Consider the following 7,571-nt stretch of genomic DNA (forward strand, 5'->3'; position numbering starts at 1 on the left):
CCACCCAGGAAGACTCGAGGAAGCCTCTTCATCCTCAACATATACAGTCCTCCATCTGCACCACTCGGTGAGATCGACTTCCTCTTCAAAACAGTAAAGCAACGTACAAAAGGCCATGTCCTTGTAATAGTAGGAGACTTTAACGCACACCATACTACCTGGGGTTATCCAAGAGATAACAAAAAAGGCCAGCAGCTATACGAAGCCATCCGAAAGCATAACCTACATTTGTGCAATGTCATTAATGTCCCCACCAAAATTAAAAATAGTGTCTCTAGAGACACGACGCCGGATTTGACGTTAACTTATGGTGTTAAAGAACCCATCAGGGAATGCCTGGAAGAAACGCTGGGCAGTGATCATTATATAATACAGCTGATGCTCCCCCATAACACAGCCCAACAAAGGAAAATAGGAACAGCCCGCATTACTGATTGGCGGAAATTTAGAGAGACGACACCAGCAGGTCCCATTGATGAAATTGAAAGATGGACGGAGCAGATGCTGGAAGCCGCAAAAAAACAGACTAAAGAATTCACATTAACGCAGGACTGCCCGGCCATAGATGCCCATCTTATGCACCTTTGGGAAGCCCGGCGGAGTCTCACTAAACGGTGGAAGAAACGCAGAACAAATCGGAAGCTCCGTATTCGTATCGCTCACCTGACCCAGAAAGTCACCGATTATGCAAGACAACTCAGTCAACAAAATTGGTCTCAATTTTGCACGACTCTCCAGGGCACCCTTGGAACTCGTCGCACGTGGCATCTCCTTCGCTCTCTAATGGGTAGCAAGGAAACTAAATCAGCCGCGTCGCATCAACTAAAACGCCTCATTCACAATTATCAAGGCACAGAAGAAGATCTCCTGGAAGAATTAAAGAAACCGGGGGAAGACACAAGTGACAAGGCCCCACTACCCCATGAACCGTACATGGGTGGCTCCAACCAAGAAATGGATGCTCCATTCACGATCGCTGAAATTGAAGCGGTGGTCCAAAACTTGACCCGGAATACTACACCAGGAAAGGACAAGATTCCAAACAAGCTGCTACGAAATTTGGACACCACGGCGTTAGAGGCTCTATTAGAATACATTAACGACCATTGGATTGCCGGAACACTCCCATCCCAGTGGAAACACGCCCACATTACACTGATACCAAAACCCGGTAAGCCACTAGCCCCAGGAAATCTGCGACCCCTTTCCCTCACATCTTGTGTTGGGAAATTATTAGAACACATGGTACAAAATCGCCTTTCCCCGTTTACGGAAGATAATGGGCATTTCCCAACAAATATGTATGGATTCCGCCCACATTTATCCACGCAAGATATCCTGCTGCAACTTAAAGGAGCCATGAAGAGAAAACACAAGTTTGGTTCATTCGAAAGATTGCCTCGTTAAAACCATAACGACACCACTTATAACGCAAACTTCGCTCAAATAAGCTACATAATTAGGAAAAAAGGAAATGACCATGCGACCCACCAGCTCATTTTCCGCAACAGAACCTGTGATGTCACTTGAGAATGCTCTGCGATTGGCGGAGGCCGGCAAAAGCAAACGCATGTTAGGCAGGGCTTACAGTTTGCATAGCGAGCTAAATGCCCGTGAAACATACTGCACATTCTTTGTATGACAAAGAACGGTGGAGTAAACGGTTGAAGTTCTGAACGAACACGCAAGCGTGTATGCCAATGCGTACGAAACTACCGTTGGCCGAGCTCGACATCTCGCCGTTGCCACCGTCGCGCAGACGAATTTTCGGGTTCAAGGCTCTTCGGGACCAACGAACCGTCCCAGCACGCACAGCCGCGACCTTGCTTGGTATCGCAATCCCTTCACAGGAGGTTGGCCGTCATATCGCCAACCAGCAAAGGTAAAAATAGAAACAAGGGGAGTAAGGAACACAGAGCAGCAACGAGATAGTGCCACTCGTCGCACAGGTTTCGGTATGGAGGTCGTGTTGGCTTGCTGCTATCGTTACGAGCTCGTTTACAGTTTACAACCACTGAAAACTTCAGTTTGTTCGAGTACTTTACAATGAAATTTCGTTGCTGTGTTTTGAAATACCCATGTAGTACGGGCCAATCGTCGAGGGAGTGCGACATCCCCGCCGGTGAGATCTCCTTTCATGTGCTGCCCAACGACGAACCTCGGCGAAGCAAGTGGCTACGTTTTGTGAACTTTGCAAACGGAGGAGAAAGAGAGCTAAAGGAAGTACGAGTGTGCTCGCTTCATTTCCGAGGAAGTGATTACGGCAGGGACCCAAACATGCTGGCGCTCGTCGCCGACTTCGTCAAAGCGCTCTGACCTTGGGGAAAAAAATTGTCGTACACACCGCGCATTGACGCTCGAATCTTTCTGGTCGGAGCAGAGAGCTCGAGCGAATGGCTTTCCATACACGACACCGGCCAACTGGCATAAGCGATACTGCTACTGAAATTGAAAATACGGCACATACGTACCAGTCTGTATTCGTCCGTCGCGACGGGGCTGACGAGGCAGCGGTGCCGACGGCTGGGCGTTCGTCTGTTGTGGCTATCGCGGAATGGTCGCTTTCCCGTCCGCCGCGTATCCCACAACTCTTGCCGCTCGTGCACTTGGAAGCATTGAGCGTTCAAGTGGTGTGAGGTTGTTAAATGCAAGCCCGAGCTCCTCGGCGAGAGTTTTGTTCTCCGGATCAGGCGATTCCATGACTAGGGCTGCGGGTGCACTAGGTTTTACTAGTATTTTTAAAACGGCCGCCGTCTCGGTCGACTCCCGCGTGTGGGTGCTATATGGAGTCGACACACTAAGTATCTGTTTCATGGACCGGCTCATGTGACGCCATTGTTCACGTGACGAAATGTGCAATTTTGGCGGGAGATTTAAAATTTTGGCTTAAATTGCCTTATTTCTCAGTGAATAAAGCATCATTTGCTTCCGGGAAAGCGCTTGGGGTACTATGAAACACCTAATCTTTCGAATAAAACAAACTTTTGTTTTCTCTTCATGGCTCCTTTAAAGAAGAAATAATAGACAGGCTTTCCAATTCGCACAAAAGATGCATACTAGCTTTGGATATCAAAGGAGCCTTTGATAATGTTAACCACCAAGCCATTCTTCGTGGACTAGCCTCAATTGACTGTGGCCAGAGGCTATATAACAATGTTGCGGCCTTCCTGACAGGACGCACGGCAACCATCGGAATAGGCCACCTCCGTTCAAGAACATTTAAAACCATACCAAAGGGCACTCCACAAGGTTCGGTGATATCACCGCTCCTATTCAATGTAGTAATTAAAGATCTCCCTCGAATACTCAATGACATCCCGCATCTACGGCATGCGCTTTACGCGGACGACTTGACCCTTTGGACCCCCACGGGATCAATGGGGGAGCAACAAGACGCCCTTCAATTAGCCATTGACAAGGCACACGAATACCTTCGAGCCCGAGGACTACAATGCGCCCCAGAGAAGTCAGCTCTGCTTACTCTAATATCTGGGAAAGCTACGCAGAGGACGAAAAGCATCCCTGAGCCCGACCTCACAATACAGGGCAAACCAGTTCCCAGTGTGCCTCATCTGCGTATTTTAGGGCTTGTGTTTCCCAAAAATGGATCAGGAATGCATACAATTGCCCCTCTCAACCGCACTCTCAGCCAGCTAATGCACCTCATACATCGGGTGTCGAATAGAAGGTTTGGCTTGCTGGAGTCAGATACCCTGCGCATCATACAGGCACTGCTCATCAGCAGGGTCGCATATAGCACACCCTATCTTGCCCTTAAAACAACGGAGAAAGCCAGATTGAATACTATAATTCGACAAGCTTACAAGATCGCCTTAGGACTACCGTCAAAGACATCAACAAAAAGGTTGCTCCAACTGGGAATACATAATAGTCGGGAGGAGATAGAGGAAGCACACCGAACCTCTCAGCTTGAACGACTGAAGCTGACTCACACGGGAAGGACGACTTTACGACAGCTAGGATATGCGACGCCACCCAGGCAAGACCACAAGATACGTGTTCCATCAGAGATTCGACAGCACATCCGAGTTCTACCGATACCAAGAAACATGCACCCCGTTCATAACAAGGCACGCCGCATCGCTAGAGCTAAAGCCGTCAACGCCAAGTATGGAAATAACCCAACAACAAGATTCAGCGACGCAGCCACATATCCGAATCAACCAGCACACGCCGTCTGCGTTGTTAACGCGGCCGGTCAGGAAATGACAGCTATGACTGTGCGTACAGCCTCAACAGAAGCTGCAGAGGAAGTTGCAATTGCCCTGGCTGCCACGACCAGCAAGGACTTTATAACAATACTAACTGACTCGCAAGCGGCATGTCGAAGTTATCAGCGGGGGCGCATCTCTACACCAGCACTGACCATTCTGAAAAATATTGCAGAACTACCTGATATGGAAATCGTCTGGGTTCCTGGGCATGAATCCATCGACGGTAATGAGGCGGCTCACACCGCTGCCCGCGCGTACATACACCGGGCCATTACCCGAGACGGAATGTTCTCCGCTGACACCAAAACGGACCCACTTCTCCGGTACTCAGACGTCCTGGGACATTATAGGCTCGGCAGAAGAGTATTCCCACCGCCTCATCCTCAATTAAGCAGAGAAGAAGCCACCACTCTTCGGCGATTGCAGAGGAATTCTTATCCCCACAGCACCCTCCTCCATTCCATCTACCCGACTCAGTATCCCTCCCTTTGCAATTTCTGTCCAACGCCGGGCACCCTGTACCACCAGGTATGGGAGTGCCAAAAAACTCCAAACCTACCCCCAATCCCCTTCCCAACTTTTGAGCAGTGGATGGCTCGTCCGGTCGATCCGGACCTTGGACACCAGCAAGAACTGGTCAAGAGGGCCTGGACGGCAAGTCGCAGCCTGGGTATCCCGGAATAAGGATCCCCTCCACCGGGCGAGTGCCCTGCCATCAGCACTTATGCTCAATAAATGTTTATTCTCCTCTCCTCCTCCTCCATGGTTGGACGTCAACATCATCGAAATCTGTCGCGGGGGCCAGGGGCCCACAGGACAGGAGTTTCTGGATTAATGGAGCGATCGCTCCTACTGTCACACATACAGTATCGCTTCCAGGAGGCAACACACACACGCGCACTCCGACAGTCCTCTCGTTTTCCTCGGAAGTTAGCTCGTGGGTTTTCGTCTTTTTATTTTTATCTTTCACTAGCGGTAGTACCCGGCGGTGCCCGGGTGGGCCATTATATTAAGGACAGCAATTGGTATTTGTTAGTCGCCATTTTGGGTAAGTTGAGCAGTGGTAGACACTGGGGAGCGCCTGCCTGCTGTCAGTACATAGGCTCCTACTTCAGGCGCGACGTGGTAATGTGAAACGACTGGTACTCGTGTTTTACTCACACTCTCGCTAAACAAATTGCACCAAGATGGCGCGTTTGAGTGAATGAGTCACTGAGTGAAAAAAGGTTTTATTGAGCCGGCGAAGTGGGAGTGGTTCCCAATTTCAGAAAGCCATGTGATGAGTGGGCAGCCTTCGCTCTGGAGGAAGTATTGTCTGGACATCCAGATCGCTGTTAGTCGTCACCAGGTTCTCCCAAAGCTCAAGGTTTGGAAAAGTGGATGGAAGAAGGAGGAGCTTGGTTTGCTTTCGCTCTTAATATGATATGAGGAAGAGTGCCAGGTTGCAACCGCAACTTGAATTCGGCAGGAGATTGCGCTGGGAACACAAGATGGAGACCGGCTGGATGAGGGGTATTCTTCTTCGTAGGAAGTGCTATCTCAGAAGATACGAACGATGCTCATCGGGACAGGTTTATCATAAGTAACATGGGCTTCCTACGGGAGGCGCGAGGTTGCAGGAAGTCCCAGCAGATGCCGAGGGCTAACCTTTGCGCTTTTTACTGGTACATCTTCTCTTTTACATTTATGATATATGACACCTGCTCCTACTGGAGACGCGTAGTTGCCGAAGGTGTCAACAGATGGCGACCGCTAAGTGAACGCGGGAAAACTCAACTGAATTTTACGTCCAAAAGGATGCAGATTAAAAAATCTCGCTGGCCTTCTAATCCGCATCTTAGAAAAAAACCTGAAACTAGATTTCAGGCAATTAAATGGGCAGCATTTTCAAGAAAAAAACGAATGGGAGATATCAACTGGCTGGGTGATTATTTGTGAAAGTGTAAAAACACAGTGTTTTCACGAAATCCCGCTTGCCTCTATTGGGAGGGTGTCATTGAAAAATGTTGTATAACAGTGTTGAGATAAGTGAGTAAGTTGCCTACCTCAACAAAAACCAGTTCGATATCTCCGATGGCGGGCGGTAAAAAAATTAATACGTGAAAAACAATTTTACTGCTTTTCACTCTCACCATTGTGGAATTTTTAAAATTTTAAGAAATATTGACCTCCAACACCATAATGAGAACGTGCCCTTGCAATATGTAGCCGTTTGAAAGAGCAGTTTGGTTAGACGTGTACATAACCTGTCGGGCCTTTGTGGCTCATCAGCCGTGTCATTTGCAAAAAACAATTTGACCCTTTTAGCGGCGTCGCAGAGCGAAATCCTTAAAAACGGTTCTGTGCATTTGTATGAGTAACATATTCTAGCAAAAATCAGTTGGATTACTGAAACGGTGAAAGACTTATTTGAGAATCTTTAGGAACACCGTTTTAGTTCCGGAATGCGGAATCACATCGCTGGTGTAGGTTAGGGCGAAATCCAAGAACTACTTTTTAGGTATTCTTAAGGGCTATTTATATCAGCAAAAAGCGCTTCGATATGTGAATGGGTGACCGAGAAAATCACGAATTCGCGAAACCACAATTTAGCCCTTTTCTTCGGTTCAGAGGGCAATTTCCGGAAAGCCCAATGACGCAAACAAACCAGTGAAATTTCACGTCTCTAGGTCTAACAGTTTTGGCTGGGCGTTGATGAGTCAGTCAGTCAGTCAGTCAGTCGGGCACTTCTTTTTATAGGTATAGATTAGGCCGTCGCCGCTGGTTTTCAGTAGAAGCCGTTGCGAAATGAGTGTGCCCGCGCGCAGCCCGGAGTGTGATGAATCGCTTTCCTGTCGCCTTTGCGAACCATTTCCGTTTATTAAATTACCGCTCTTTGGCTGTTCGCCCCACATTGCAACATAATAGCGGTCATTCCTTCTTTCTTTATTTTAACAACAGGTTTTTTTTTTTTTTTTTGCACTCGTGGTAGCACTTGAAAACCTTTTTGCAGTTTTGTTTACAAACTCGACTAAATATATGGTTCTTTAGTAAAAAAAAGTTCGCGAGACAAGTTAGTGCGTGAGAGATCCCGAGAAAAGATAATTGCTTCTCAGGGTCGCCCCGCCGGCCGCGGCAACCCGACGACAGGAACGGCTTCGCGGCCGCTCCAACTCGGTGTTGCTCCAACCCCCCTTGTCCCTTCCTTCTCGGGTTGGCCTCCTATGAAGAGGGCCCCCACCCCGTGACGTAGCTGCCGTCGCGAACACGTGACATACGGCCTCGTATCTAGTCGCTGTTGGCACTATTCGCCGCGAGATTGAAATGTAGGTGGCAACAGCGCTGCGCCGCTAGTGT

The sequence above is a fragment of the Haemaphysalis longicornis genome, unplaced genomic scaffold, assembly GCF_048455015.1.
Source record: "Haemaphysalis longicornis isolate Haplotype H1 unplaced genomic scaffold, Haemaphysalis longicornis Haplotype H1 scaffold_9, whole genome shotgun sequence".
NCBI lineage: Eukaryota > Metazoa > Arthropoda > Arachnida > Ixodida > Ixodidae > Haemaphysalis > Haemaphysalis longicornis.